Here is a 16,551-nt window from a genome sequence, read left to right as displayed (position 1 = left end):
ATTTTTAAACAAAGCAGAAACATGCTGTGATGCTATTTTTATCAGCATGTTCCTCCATTTGCTTCAGGAAGGTTTCAATGAGAACCCAAACACTGTCAGAAATGCATACTGCACAGCATTTGATGTACTTGGCACATCAGCAGCTCTGTAAACTCTGCATCACTTTCCTGAAGCCTACTTACCCCAGAGTATGCTAAAAGCATTTGAAGGGGTGCAGGAAATCATTATAGGAAGCGCAATTCTTATGCTTAACTACATACAAATGTGGTAGTTCATGTTTCATAGTCTTTGGAGTGTGCTGCATTTAATACCTCAGGTACTTACCTGTTTTTTTGTTGCAGTACTTCTAGTTCTAGACAGAAACTGATGTTAATCATTGCGCCTTTCAGTATGTTGTAAGTACATTCATATAGATGGCCGTTGTATGGTATATATTGTGGCATTTCTGGGAGACACATGTGGACATACACATCACCATTTGCAGTTCAGTTTGTAACCCATCACCAACATATTATTTTTTTATCAGCCTTGTTTTCAACCAGGGACTTGATGGTACAAATAAGGGAGGCAGACATACTTGAAACACATAAAGGCTGGAGAATTATCCATGTAAACGTATAACATTTGCCAGAAAATAAATGCAGACGGTACTTGGACTCCAAATGACAAATGTGTCTCAGGGATTGTTCATCATTGTGCTGACTCAATTAACCTTCCAGTTCCGTAGAAGTTGGTTGGTTTTGAGCTTGTTAGTTAGAGAGGCCATCAGAGTTGGTACATCTCAAACCTGACCCAGCCACTGCATTTCAGCAGGCAGCCCACCATACCACCTTCCAGTCTCCCTCTCCTCTCCGCTCACAGGAGTGGGCTGGGCATTGAAGAAGAATTTTCCGCCTCAGAACCCTTTGGCATCACAGTGCCTTGCTGATGAGCTAAATCAGAGCACAGCAAAGTCCAGCGGCGGCTTGACACTTGTCTAGACCCCCCAGGCTCCTCACCCAGACCCTGCCACGCCGCCCGGTCTATCCCCACAGAGAACAGATAGGCCTCTCCACGATTACTTGATTCCTTGTGTCCCAGACAGCAGATGGGACCCAAGGAACAAATTAAAGTTGTTTTAGCTGCAGCGGCCCCAGGGGATCTGCAGAACGCAGCAGCGCTCCAGCCATGCCCTTTTCACTGCCTGCCCTTTCCTGGGTCAGAGAGACGAGGGTAATTCCCAGCTGTCTGCTCAGGCTGTACGCTTTCCAGGGCTCTCCTGACACCTGGGAAACCTGCCTACAGCCAAACGGCTTTAGAACCGCTTGGCTTTGTCCCGTAATACAGAGGGTCTCGGGGCAGGATTACCCCTGCCGAGCTCTGCTTCCCACATGGCGTCTTCGCCTGTGGCTAGCCGCTAGCCTGGCTGAAGGGGGAAAACGTCTACACACGGCGACAAAGAATCGAGGCCGGGATGTCTGCTGTCCTCTGGACAGCAGGGTGACTCTGCTTATGACTGGCAGAGGAGTGACAGCCCCGGCCGGCGCTAAAATGCTGTGCTAGTGCATTAATAGATCAGCCACAGCCGAGCGCAGGCTGAGGTGTAAGCGCCAAGCTCCGGAGGCGAGTCAGCACCTAAACGCAGGCTCAGACCTGCGCTTGGCAGAGCCTAAACCCGGCTACGTGGCTTCAGCAGGGACAGAACGTGGCCATTAAGTCTACCAAAAAATCCTGTAAAAATACCTGGCAACCTCTTGCTTCTTAGTTTAGCGTTAACCAAAAGAGAAAGAGGTAGTACATGTCTCTGTTGGCTTTTGCAGCTTTTGTTTTGTGCAGCTATAAAATTTTCCAACACTTCCACAAAATGGTATGAGGAGAGAGGAATACAAATATTCTTAAGCCATGCAACAGTAAGGACGCTCGTATGTTTATGTAGCTTTATGTATGACTCCTTGCAGTTTTACCGAGTAAGCTCAGTTGAAGTCCAGTTGAAGTCCGGTGCCCTTGGCTACTCCAATTGCTAACAGAGCTAACAGTTCGAATTGGGAAGCAATTTCCTACTGATTTTATCTTCCAAACTCTGAGTCCTCACATAGGTTACTGTGCTTCACCTAGCTCAGGTTTCAGAGATAAGATTTCCCAGGGTCCTTTCAGTTCTTGAAGAATCCACACAATTGGGACTACACCATGTTTAACTTGGAACAGTACAGAGCAGATTTTATACTATGTGGGTCACTCCTGTGATTTTTCCAGTTTGGGTTAACCCAGTTTTCAATGATTGCTTGCTTATTATAGAGAAAAATGCTGTATCATGAATAACAGTAACAAAAAGTTCCTTTATCTAATTTCTACTGCACTTTTAAATAAAAATGAAAGCTTCACAAAGTCCAGGTTCAAATAGCTAGTATCTGTAAAAACAGAAAAACGTTTTTTTTTTTCTGTTGATCTTTTTTTCAAGCTGATCCAGAAGTGGTCTTCCCTGGCATTTTGTCCATGACTGCTTGGCTCAGAATCATGACAGGTGGTGGATCTGATGGCTTCTGACAGTGGATAATCTCTAACTCTTAGAAGCACAAGGATTTCTTAATTGCATAAATCCTTTTTTGAAAAATAAACTATAAATATTTTAAACAAAAGTTAAATGAAACAAAGCAACAAATAAGGAAATACAGAATAATAACACAGTAAGATTAGGCCTTCAGATGATCTTAAAGCTGTATGGTAATACAAGGGCTTTAACTGAGCTGTATCATATTAGCCCCCTTTTAACTCTGCTATGCAATTGCAATTACAAATAGTCTTAGAAGATGCGCAGATGCTCCAGGAACAAACTGGATTTTTGACTTGCAAAAAAGGATATTTCTTTGGCTAGTTCTGTATTTGCCATGCACTCTAATCTGGACCCGTAGCTGACAGGAGATAAAAATAATTTCAAATGAAAACTGCATAGCTCAAAAAAGTCTTTTTCTGTATAGAGGAATCATCAGTTCACTAATGTGAAGTGAAATTAACAATTTGTCTTAATTATTTGATAGGGTTTTTACACTGTAAAACACATGACCAGAGCATGCTTGTTTCTCCAACCTGAGGTAATGCTGGCAGGCACCTCCTCAATAGAAGAGGTCTACACCGCTGGCTGCACACCCTTTATGTGACAGGGAGAAGGCTGGCATCTGAAAAATATCGCTGGAGAGATCAAAGAGGAATTTGGTAAGATACGTTATCCAGAACTAATGAGACTTCAAGACAGATAATACCTCAGTCCAATATTCTCGCTTGTAGAAGTTATTGAGCAATTTTAAAAGCATACATTCATGTTCCTTATACATCACAGCCATTCACTTTTTCACCTTTCTTAATAAAAAGGGTTAAAGTTGCCAGGGATGTTTAAAGTACCACGTACAATGCCACATTTCCTGTTGATTCAGATCCTGCCTCAGACAGGCATAAGGACAAACTGGACACAGCTAAGAACAGAGCACGTTAGGTGGCTGCAGCAGTTCCATAAAAAGTATTTAACAAGAACCAAGAGAACAACAGTGTTTCTCGTTAAAAACACATAAGTGTGTGAAGGCAGAACGCAAGTGTAGCTAAACAGAGGGGAGAAGTTTTATTTTGCAATGCAAGTGAAAAAAAAAAAAACCAACAACAAAAAACCACCACACATGGAAAGGGATGATTACAAGAGGTTCAGTGCCACGCCTGCAAAAAGCAAGCAATTTGCAGTAATGCATTGCACTCACTACAAATTAGAAAAGAATTTAAAACCAAAACAAATGCATGAACATACCATTTTCATAGTCAGAAAATGCTCTGTTTACGGTAGGTAGTATTTCTTCTTGGGTATCCTGAAATGTTTACAAAGTAGAAGAGGGGAAAAAAAAGCTTTAGAACCATGTAAGTAAATGAATGGGAATGAACTGAAATACAGCTACTCTCATGAAATGCAGAGTAATTATATCAAGGGTATAAAAATATTACCAGAGGCCCTACTTTAAAACTAAAGAAGCTCTAATACCCTTTCAAATGTGAGCATGTGGCGAGCCACACTCCCAAGAGCAGATGTACCTCCACAGGATTTGTAACGGCAGTACAAAAAGTCCCACATGTGCTGAGGTTAAAAAGCACTCCCCAGATAAAAATGATCAAATTGGTATACAAACCTGCCTACAGAAGAGGATGCAGAAGATAATCCTAAGGAATTTGATTATGTGCTTAAGAGCCTGTAATGCATTCAGGAAGTAATATACTACATTATTACGGGTACCAGTGTATTTATGTATTACGCAAACCCTCTTGGCACTGAAAGTTAACTTCAGGAGTGAGGTTGACCAAATGCTAAAATGAGGCTTTATTGAAACAATATTGATATTGACCAGATAAATTAACTGTCTGGTTCCTGTAATAAAACGTATAAAAAAAATGTTCATAGTTCCACTACAATAAAACCAGCTGGCACTGAGTATTTCTTCACAGGGCCAACTGAGAATACTGGTATTTTAAAGAGTCATTCTGGTGTAGCCTTTTTGACAGAGAAGCTATGAAAGTTGCGCTCACAACTCACTTTCTCAAAACCTAGAAAAAAAAGCATCTCAATTATATATTGCATACAGTGGTACTAAAATAACAGTATGGTTTAAAAAATAAAAACATCCCTAAGATCTCTATCAATCAAAACACATATGTTTGGGGAACCATCCAGCAGGATTCCTGCCCACCAGCATCTGTATAAAACTGAGGTTTCTATAAAGTAGAGGAATACTTCCTGCTGTTGAGAAGAACCAAGGCTGTAAAAGCACATATCAGCTGTGAAATACAGGAGCTTCTAATGGCTTATACTTCCCCATAGTAAAATCCAAAAGCTGCAGGAAAAGATATTTATTTTTTTTAGAAATATGACTCAATACTATTATATCTTTCCTGAACACAAAGTGGTATGATAAACTCAAACACGAAATATAAAATGACTCAAGCTTATCAAAGCCTGGGAAAATAACTCTGATGCAGTTACAGATTGCGCTGGTTTAGGTGATGGGGTAGAGGGAAAAACTCTCCGTGATGTGCTCTTTTACCGCAGGAAAAATGCCCCCTCCTCTATAAGGGAAAGATGATAGGAGTTGGCCTACCTACTTAACCTGGTCTGTCTCCACACACCATTTGCATTTTAGATCTCTAGTTACAGTCATTGTGCCATCCTCTTTTTATTTAAAGAATAAAAACCTCACCACACTAGTACCACTCCCAGCACCAGCCTTTGTCTGGCTAAATACTCACCCTGCACGCACTTACATACACTTACATACAAACTTCACATTGCTGGGATGCTTCGGGATTAAAAAAAGTATGTGACTCGTCAACACCTAATGTCCACAGAAACAAATCCAACTGATCAGAAGATGAGTCTATTGTGTCCTGTAAGGTGCTTCCAACTCCTTTTCCAGAGATGGACATGCTGCTTTTGTTGTAGAGGTGAACGCAGAGTGAGGAAGGCATGTGGCTTCTATTTTGGTAATAAGCGGTTTGATAATATGAGGTTTGACAGCTTATTTTTCAGACTACAACAGCCCCACCGACCACGAAGCTCAAAGGGAGCAGTTGCAAAGGTCCTCGAGCTATCCAAGAAAAAATGTATCACATAAGGCAGGTCAATTAATTGGCTGCTATATACATGTTTTACTGCTATATACTAAAAGTTATCAAGCATTTTTATTTAAGAGCATAGGTGTTTACTTTTAAAAGCAGTCTTTCCTTGGCTAGAATTGTAATGATATTTTTGCAAATGCCAAACACACCCCCCCTATGTCACAACTGTTCTTTCCAACTTGGCTTCCGATTCTAAAGAGTATTTTTAAATATACACAATAATAGTGCTCTCTTGAAAGTGATTTTAAAGACCCATGAACCACACTGTCAGCCTGAAGGGAGATGAGGGAAGTAAAACTGAAAGAAATATTCCAGTAATAAAAGTTACAGTAGAATAGACAGCACAGAGTGCAGCACCCCAACTCTTTTTAGAGCTTTATCTGTCACAGCCTATTCAACTGTGTATCAGCACAAACCTTCTGTAGTGCTAACATACCCTTGTTGTCTCACAGGGTATGAGTATGTGCGTGTGTGTATCAAATACTTTCTTTTTCTTCAATACTAAAAGTAGAGAAAAATAAACTTTGAGAAACAGTGTTTTAAGATGCTGGCTCTCGAAAATTACTAACAGAAACTAAACAAATTGATGCCAGAACACAGCCCTGTGGAATTATAATCTCTCTCAGCCAAAAGGGTAAGATAAAGATGACCCTTCAAATCACCACAGAGAGACTGCTAGCACAGGTGCTCACCCACCAACTGACCCTCCTGCCGAGTGTTTGTGGGAAGCATCAGTGATTTGTCAAGCCTAGAATGATCACGTGTCATAAAGCTCATCTGTTATGGGTACCTACTCGTGTTGCACTGCTAGGCAGAGAAAGCATTTTCTTCTTGCTAAAAATACTTCCTTATCCTCTATAAAATGACAAAAGTATAACTTTGCCTGACCTATTTTTCATCCTTACTCATTCTGTGGAAAACTTGCAAAATTGACACCTAATTTCCAGGTGCTGTTGCTTAGCTTCCTAAATTATTAACAAGTCTAATTATTATCCCTTTTCATCATCACGTGGGACAGGGAATAGATGCAAAGGTTACAATCACATCACCCCTCTCATATCTGAACGTGTTTGATATCAGATGATCCCTCTACCAGTTTCAATCAATAATAAGTATTAAACATGCTTTTTTTGTCACAGTCTAATGGCAGAGTATGCTGGTCTACTCTAATTGTATCAGCAGTGGCCCAGGGCAGAGCGTAAAAAGTACAGAGGAAACATGGACCAAAATCAGGGATGTCTGACCTGTTTACTGTGTTCCGGGGCGGTGTCGGGTGGTGCCAGAAGTGGTTGGGGTACTCTGTGTGTGCTGATGCTGACACAGTTTTACAAGAAAAAAGAAATGAGAGGAGCAGAGACGAGTTGAGACTGGTAGCAAGGTGTGTCAGGGAACCACTGGTTAACAGGAAGAATTCTGACATCTTGAAAATACTCAGAATTACTTCAAAAGTGAAAACAAGGGATATTTGCATGCCATGGTATCTTCACAGCTGGACCTGGACCTGCAGAGCTGTGTCAGCAGGGCTTCCTATTAGCAACGTGGCCAACGGGAAGAGCTTTTCTGCCAAATTAGCCGCCCCATCTCCCAAGGCATGACAGACATCCTCATCTAGCCCTTCTGGCTGAGTTGACTGAAGATGTTCTGCTTCACAGCTGTTCATCAGCACCTGCCAGCTGGGACTTACCACCCCACAGACGGGCCCACAAAAGAAATTCTGTGAGTGTTCTCTCACCCTTTGGACAAAGCTGGAGGAGTTAGCACTAACCACTTTCGTCAGTGCTTTAAATCACTCGATGGACCTTGCCTCAAGTGGGCTGGGGCACAATCTCTTCTGCATGCACACAAACGGGGCTACATCCTCCAGGAGAAGAGCAAGCCAGAAGAGGAGAATAAGGCCTTCCGTGGTCACAGCTGTTGGCAACGTGGATGTCTTTTCATGGCCTGAACGACGTAAACCCAGGTAACAAAAGTACATGCTGGTCAACAGTTGTACATCTAGACCTATTCTTGGCACAGCTATCTTAGCAGACCTTCACGGTGCTAGAGCCTGAAGCCGCAGCCCCTGATGGATCCAGCTGTACCCGCTGAAGATGATTTTGCTCTCAGAGCTGTGGGACATACAGACGTTCAGTCATCATAGCTAAATCCAGCAGGGATCATTCAACAGAGCTCTTCACCACCAGGATTCCCATCTCAGGAAGCTCGGCTCACGAGTGTCACAAGCTGCTGGATTAGGGGGTGATCTGTGGCGTGCACAGAACAGAGGAGACAGCCCACCGTTCTGCCTTCGCTCTGCATCGGCCACTCTCCAGCAGAGGGGCGACGAGGACAGGTGGGGGCAGAAGGCTCTTAAGTTGCCATCACAGAAATGGCTGGACTTCAAGAGACTAGGCTCTGGTCTGAGCCAGCTGCAGGAAACCAGGGCAGTTCGCAAAACACCAGAAAAAGAAAACAGAATGAGATAAGGGGAGTCTGGTTGCAGGTGGAAAACAGGGAACTGGAGCCCAACTAAACGAGACGGGACAAAGAACGAGTTCGGAGCACCAAGTGAGCTGGATAACCACGTTTGCCCTCCTGCTGCCGTGCCCATCTGCTTAGAATTAGCTGTCAAAACAAGCCCTATTTTCCTTACGTCTGTCCCGATCCAAGCTCCCCTCTCGTCCTGTATTGATCCGGTGCTGTCACTCAAAATCATTTAGAGCAGAAAAGCCGAAGTGAGAAACAAAGCAAACTTACTCTTCAACGTACACATTCATCACCCTGGTAAGTTTCTTTCCGCTGTATTTTGCATTCACTTTTATAGGTCAGAGCCTTCTGGCTGGTTTATTACAGGCATCTAATGACTAAAAAATGATTTTATATGACTGTCTGACTGCGTTACAAACTCATCACAAGTCCTGGCTGTGTCTGACATTTAGGTCCAAACAGCTGCATACCGTTGGAGAACCCCCATCCCCCATGAAATACATTCGCTGACCTCCCCTTCCAGCAGAATGAGGCCATCAGCATAATGAGCTCTCCGAATCGATCCGTAAACAGCCCGATTCACAATTTTTCTCGATGAAAGGGAAGCCACGCAAGGAGCGGTTGGAACAGAAAGGCTTTCAGCTCCACCCAGTGGTACGGAGAAATTCCCAAACCATTCCTCTGCCATCCTGCCAGGGCCGAGTACACGATTTTTTTAAGCTGAGGGACTGGAGAACCTCTGCTTGGACACCGACGTGGTAGGGCTTGAGCTGTTACAGATCTAAACAGGATTGTTTCCTTAAGAGCCCTCAAAAACTGGGGATTAAAAGTTACTTGAGATTATATACATCAGCCATCACCATCCTCTTTGGTATTGGCAAATTTTGAACTTTTCTCTTCACTGCACTAAACATCTTCCAACGAACCAGCTGGCTGGGCATAGCACCATGGCCACTCTCCCTGCGGTGATTTTAGGAGTGATTAAGATTTAAAACTTATCTTTTCTAACTCCTATGCCTGCCTTTAACCTTTTTTTTTTTTAATTATTTCTCTGATAAGACACCACTTTCCGATGTTAAGTCTTGAAACTACTTTTAGAATTGGGGATGCTTTTAAGGAAGGTTTTTCTTGTCTAAGTTTTCTAGAGCAGAATGGCTCTCTAAATGAACTTTACAGTTTGAATGAAAAGGACCTTGAGAAATTCAAAGCCAGCTCCAGCTCTGTTGTTTGGCCAATAATTAAATAGTTCACATCTGACCTAATTAATGCTCAGTTACACATCAGCAACTCTTAGGCTCTTACAGCATAAATTTGTGACAAATGAGGCTCAGGCAGATACCATCACCTTGCCCACCCCCAAATCCGCCTCATCCCCACCACCAGCTGGATGTGCTATGCTTTTTGGGAGGCACCGACTCTCTGGGAAACAGGTTCTGGGTTAGACGGACTCAGGTCCTGTAACTGTAAAACATTAGAAACCTTTATTCTATTTCTCATCACTGTTCCTGTCCTTCCTGACTGCCCTGGGTGCTGTTTCCTAATTTTTTGGAATTATTTTGCCTGTCTCATTTTTACCTCTTTATTCCCCCCATGTCGGTATCATTATTGGGTTTATATTTACATTTCAAAGTGTTGCGCCTGTAGCATTTGTCCATGAGTTTTGAGAGTATAATTAGATGCAGTGCCTCATTTTCAGCTAAATGATCCAAAACATATACAAAATCTGAAATATGTTTTAAACCAATGTGGGCTGTATGTAAGCAAAACTGTTGGGTTTTTTTTTCCTGTCTGAAAAAATTCCAAACCTATTCACTTCAAGCATTCCCTTGTGTGCTTTCTCTCTCACCTACGTATAGAAGCCCATATTTATTTTCATTTTAATAACATTTTCACGACAAAACTGGTATGATATGTTTAGCTATCAAACAATATCACATTCATCAATTAAGGCTTGAAAATTAAACAAGAACAACACGAAAAAAAATTAGCCAGCCTTTCTTGTCCCACGCAAAATCTAACTTGTAGAACCGGTATTTCACATTTTATGGCAGCTATTTAATTGTTCAGCTCATCAGTGACAAAACCAGATAAAGCTAGTTTTATGTGTAGTAACAATTTGTACAACACATTGAGTAAAGCACTATTATGGTTTTACTTACAGGAGGAAGGGAAGTGGCCCATTCGTGCAGGCTGGAGCACACGTGCGTGAATTAACGTCAGTCTGCGAAGTGGCAGGAAGGTGGAGAAAAGGTGGCTTGTGCAGGACGGGCGAAATGAGGCTTCCCGAGGGAACCTGGAAGAGAAGGCTGTGCCCTGGCTGCAGCCATGCCCCCCATCCCCGTGCTGCTTCTGCTGCCAGCATCACCACCGGGAAGAGGCAGAACTGCCCCAGCTTGAATTCAGTGGGCATTTTATCATCAAAATAACTCCACTGCTAGCACAAATCTGTAATGCCAAGGGAGTCCGGACACCCCGCGCTTTGAAATAACACTCAGTTATCAAAGAAATCCATTTTCGTTGCACAGGCAGCCTGACTGCTCCAGCTCGATGCTGGGGCTCCGAGGCCTTGCTGTGGGACACCGCGCGGTGCCTGCCACCCTGGCACAGAGAGGGCACATGGCTAGACAAGCTGCCTTCATTTCTAACAGCTGCATTCCACGTGCAGTACCGCCAGGTGAGTTAGCTTGGGGGTACCCGTCCCGGGCTATTCCCTGTGTCTTCTTTTGAACCTCTGCCCTGGCTGGATCTGGTAACCAGCTGCGCGGGTGAGACTCCCAGCACCAAACCGCAGCGAGGCAGGCAGCTGCTGGAGTATTGCTTGGGGGAACCAAATGTGTGCCTTCTCCTGATCTCTCCCTTCTTCTGCATCATTTAGAGAGGCAGGATCCCTACCCCTAACCTTTCTCTGCAGATACAACCAGCTGCCCATCAATTCGGGGACAAAGAAAAACCAGGATCACTTTCTGCATGTTAACCATGCCTTGAGGGTATGGTGAGCAAAGCCAGCAGCATCCCTGTAACCCTTTCTCCCTCAACCCGTACTCATCTCCCTACCCTCTGATTAGTGCCGTTGGTGGTTTAGGAGATTCTTGTCAATTTAGAGTATTTTTATAATGCAGGAATTTTATTTTTATGGAAGGGTGTGTCCCCTCCTGTTGTATAGGGAAAACAAAACACGTAAGATACGGCAGGCAAATTTCTAAGAAAAAGGATTCTCTTTTCAGCCAAAACAGTTATTATTTCAGTCCTACCTTTTCTATGTCATATAGCAAAGCCAGAAGATAAATATTTTGGTTTTTACCCTTCTGTCACTAGAACAAACACCTTGTTTCTGATCTTTGATGAAATCTTCGGCAAAATACAGCCTGATGACAGCTCCAAATATTCCTTTAACACCCAGGAGAATTTTCAGGAAGAAAAAGACATTCAAAGCCCCCGACCTTCCAAAGACGACCAAACCCATAGTTCATATTCCACTTGAGTTCTACCAGGTAGATAAAACCCTGGATAGAAACAAGCATCAAGCTGCTAAGGAGATTACTATTAGACCACAACTAACAAGAAAAAAAAAAACACTCCAGCTTTTTTACCAAGTAGAAGTGAAGTAAAGCTGAGGGGCAGAAATGCTTTCATATTTCCATGAAACATTAACCTTCAAACATAATTACTACAGGCACTGAGATTGCACCTGAAGGCTGCACTGTTGGGGAGAATTGCTGTGTAACTGGCCTGCAGGGCAAGAACGTGGCAGGTAAACAAAAGTAATGTCTGTGCAGAAATAACGGGATACAGGGCAGTGCATAAAAAGCGTAGCTCTAGGGGATGGAAGTGCTGTTAATGACAGGAGATTTTTGCCACCTTCCACACCGCAGCAAAGGTGATGGTGACTTGTTTGACATTGCACGGTCATCTTTGAAAACAGACACTGCTGAAGCATAATAAGCTGGATGGGGGAGCACGAAACCAATGCTGTGCCTGCTTTTAACTTGTAATGTTGCGACTACTTTAATATCTGAAAAAATAATTAAGCTAGATTTACTCTGAACACTTAACATCTATGTTCCACCTTGAGATCTGAGATTGAAGGAGCAGATGCCTCAGTCTCTGCAAGATTTGCAGCCCTATTGTGCAGATCCACGAGTTGAGAAACAGACAAAAAGATAAGCATCCAAAAATCTTGTGTGGTTACATGGTCCCTACCTCCTTCCTGTATTATCTGATATCTGTAAAACACAGTGACTGAGATTGTGTGCAGTTTCTTCTGATAATATGGCATGGGGAGGACAAGGCAGAACAATGGAAGCTAAAAATCAGCTTTGGGTGGCTCTGATTTCTGGACATTGCATTATTCAGTGTGATGCCCTTCACAAGGCTGGTACACTTATACGTGTATCAGGTCAGTATCTAGCCCAAAATAATTTCTCCTTCTTCAAGTGTCCAAGGTAGAGACACCTATCTAAATTCCCTGCACTTCACTACTCAGCCTGACCTTTAATATTACTCTACCAGCTCAAAAATGTCCAGAAGGTGTATGCAAATATAAAAGATGTGATTGTTAAAGCTCACATTTCAGGGAATGCAAATAAGAGAGAGAGGTGGAAGGGGGCCAGGTCTGTTTGGGGTGTGATTTGCAGAAGCAACTGAACTGGAAGATCCCTGTGCTGGCAGGCACAGGAGGAATGGTACAACACAAGTTGTGAACTGCAGCAATTTCCACCAGAGCTCTTCTTGGCCTTCCAACCTTTCCCCTCTCCTGGGATAAGTTTTGGGGTATGTGTCAGGGATTAAGGGCTCTGGCCAATACCACGTCAAAGCACAAGCTATTTGAAAACTCAGTTCCTAAATCTTCTTAGTGAAAAATTACAACTTACAGTGCGTCATCTCTTCCCCAGCTTCTCCTATTATTTGAATCAGTTTTTAAATACAGGAAGAGAAGCAGTAATTTAACCAGTGCTGATGATTTCTAATCTGCTACAAGGAAAGACACAGCACGGGCTGAGCCTTCCCTCCCAGCCAGCAGCAGTCCCACTATCCCAGTTGGAATTTGCTGCTCTCCACATCATTTTTACTGTTCTGAAAGCGAAACACTTGTGGAGGGCCAGGCTGTAAGGTTGGGGCGCTCTGTACTGAGCGAGGATAGCTGGAAGACACCAGAGCACTACCTCTGAAAATAAACCTTGGGCCAGGTCACTGGGTCTGACACAGAGGGACGTGAGCCTGTAGCTGGGATGTCCGAGGACACGGGTGCAGCACTGGACAAATGAAAGCATCAGGAAATACTGACTTGCTGTGCAATCCTGAGCAGGTCACACTGCCTCCTTGACTCGCTTTTCTGCCACTGTGAAACAGAAGCACTGTGGCTGCTAAAGCTCCTTCCCAGAATACCTGGTGAATACATTGCTCTGGAAACGGGAAGATTATATGAGCGCATGGAAGTGCTTTTAGTGTTTTAGAGGCAACATTACAAAAACAAGCTTTCTCTAATACTCCATCGAACAGAAAGGATTTCTGCTCATGACAGACCGAAGCTGCGTGTTCAAGGCTGCAGGGATAGTGCAGTGTCGCTTTGGATTTGCTTACGTCATCTCAGAAATCTGCATGCTCTGATGACTAGGATAAATTTGTGCTTTAAAACTGCTAATGCATCAGTCAGAGCTGAGCTCAGGGGGTTTATAGCGCTATTCTTGTCTGCCATTAACTCTGCAGGGGACTGTTCTGGCTCCAGAGACCCATGCTTGATGAGAGAGAGAGGTGCCGGCAGGAAAGGCTGTGACTCAGGAAGGTGTGTGTCGTACCTAATTTCTTACCTCCACAATCTGCAGCGTACAACCACGAACAAGAGTTTTGCTTCCGTGTTAATGTTCTGTTCCTGGCAAACTGGGTGCCTCGGGAGGGAGTGAATATACCGAATTCCCAAGAGGATGTCACTGTATTGTAGCTTAACAGAAGGTAAAGGTAAACCCCACAAAGCCTCTGCTGAGAACATACCACTAAAATCCTCAGATGCAGCTAAACTTCCTTCAGTCACGTTTGGATTTGTCCTGCTTGCCTGGCACGCATTTTAGGCTGAGCTGCAAAGGCCAGTCTTCACAGGGTCCTGCCCTCTTCGAATAACACACTGAAACGTGCGGTTGAAGCTCCCAGCACAACTGGCACCCTCCAAAATGTTGCCTGAGGTGGCACGGAAGCTAGAAAGTGTCTTTTTAGCCCTGTTTCCAGTGAACAAATAATCCAGCCTATGTGACTGCGTAGTTCATTCTCCTCAGCATTTCTGTTGACTTAGAGCACATGGGAGGAATTAAAATACCCAATATGGGTAACAAATCTCCATCCCTGCAAAGAAGATGCAAATTGCATAGTGTTCCCATGGCTCCAGTACGGTTTGCAGGGCTGCATGCAGAGCAGCCTGGCTATGCCTACTGTTTGGCTGGCTGATAGGCCAGGTGGGATTCCATCACCCATTGCTACACACCGGATCATTAATTATTGCATCCAAACCCAATCACAGTATTCTTACTGTATGTGCTTTTCACCAGTTTTCTTCCTCCCCTCCCCCCCGCCCCAACTGAACCCCTGTTCTTTTTATCCCAGCCTATTCAGTTAATTTTGCAAGATATTCTGCTCCTCCCGTGTTTGAAGGCTCCCAAATTTGCAACCTAAGCAGTCTTGGTAGCTCTTCATCCCGAGATCAAAATAAACTCTAAACAAGATGTCAGAACTGCAGGTAGTGACAATTTACTACCCTCCTTGTCAGACAGATTGTTACTCACCTTCCAGTCTGGTAGGAATCTTCTCATCTCCGTTTTAAGCAACAGCTTTCCGTGTCTTATCCAGGATTTGTCCAAAGCTCGATCTGCTGCACAACCCTTATGAGAAAACCCCTGGCTTCCAAGTGAGAGATATTACTGCCCCTCGTGCACAGAAACACAGAGTTCTTTACTCACAGTCTCAACGCTTGATCTTAACTTGTTTGTTGGGTTGAAAATTTGTCGCAGGAATGTAGGTTGCGTGGTGAAGAACCTTCAGAAACATGGTGTGTGAAGGCTACAGACACAAACTTTATCACTTCTTCCACCTCTCAATTCTTGAAAATTTTTCCTGAGTTCCAGGGTGATGGCCTTAAGGGCCCAGTCGATGAGGCAGGTTTTCACAAAGCAAGCGGGGACGAATTTGGATTCATCACTGGTCTATCAGTGTGGATCCTTCACGTTGTTATCTTGGTTGCTGAGATCTGCAGTCTTGGTTTAGTCAAAGCAAGAGAAGTCAAAGTAGGCCAAGAGTTAATTTAAAAAAAAACCACCCAAACCCAGAAACAAATGTATAGCCCAGTATCTACAAGGCATGGTAGAAACGCAACGCTACTCATGTGCAAGGAAGAGCAAAGCCTAACGGTTTTCGCTACGTCTGTGTGAGGGTGGGAGGGGTGAAGTGGAGAGGGTCAGGCGAAACAGCCACCTCCACGGCACTAAACAGGCCTCTGCGTGGAAGCAGCAGCAGCCGATTTACCAAACCTGCGGGATTACAGCGGGATCTAGGCAGACACCTCGCCAGGACAGCACGACTTCCGCGGAATCAGCAAGAAAGGAAGTACACAAAGCAGCCAAGCCAAAGATAGAGCAAAACCAAAAAAGAGCAAACCAAAGGTGAACGTGCTGTGTCCCTGGGACAAATGCTGTTACGCTTGCAGGTCAGCTCTCCAGCTCAGCAAGCGTGCCTGGAAGGTGCTGTGTCATCCAGGAGAACGTTGAAGCAGAAATTATCAAGCCCACTTAAAAGTCCTGCCCAGTGATATGAAACGGAGATTAAAGATTGCTGCTGCTTCCCTGTGGCCTGCAGCAGTACGGCGTGCTATTGCACCTGGATCGTGGACTTTGGGATTGGGAAGATCTTCTGCAAGCATCACCTTCCCTCATCTCCCAACAGCAAGAAAATCTTTCTTCCTAATGTACCCACCCCGTGCAGTTTTTCTAGGAGATCTGGTAAAAAGATTTGTTCTCTGCACAGATGTGCCACTGGGAAGCTCCATTTCTTTGGATCTTTTTCCCTAACAGTTTCATACAGCTCCTCTTCAGGTTTTTCCATTTCTCCTTCTAGGATATCTCCTCAAACACCCCTAAATAGCTGGGGGTAGGAGTCAAGCATGAGGAAAGGAGTGGGAAAAGGGAGGTCAGTTGGAATACTGGATGCCTATTGACTCCTGGAGAGCCCAAGTTCAGAGTGACTGGAACCCACAGTATTACGTGGTCGCTGTCGGGCAGCCCAGGCGCAATCCTTCACCACAGATCCCACTGGATGCAAAGGCTGCTGCTGCTAGGGGCTGTTTTGCTCTTTGTAGGAACAAGGATTACGATGTCCTTTAATTCTCAGCATGGTTTGTCCAACTCCTCCACGCTGATACGAGGACAGCCTATTATTATTGCTGTGCGTGCACTCCTCATCTTGAGCTATTTATATACAACATCA

Source organism: Falco naumanni, chromosome 11 (assembly GCF_017639655.2).
Source record: "Falco naumanni isolate bFalNau1 chromosome 11, bFalNau1.pat, whole genome shotgun sequence".
Classification (NCBI taxonomy): domain Eukaryota; kingdom Metazoa; phylum Chordata; class Aves; order Falconiformes; family Falconidae; genus Falco; species Falco naumanni.
This window is presented reverse-complemented; position numbering follows the sequence as displayed.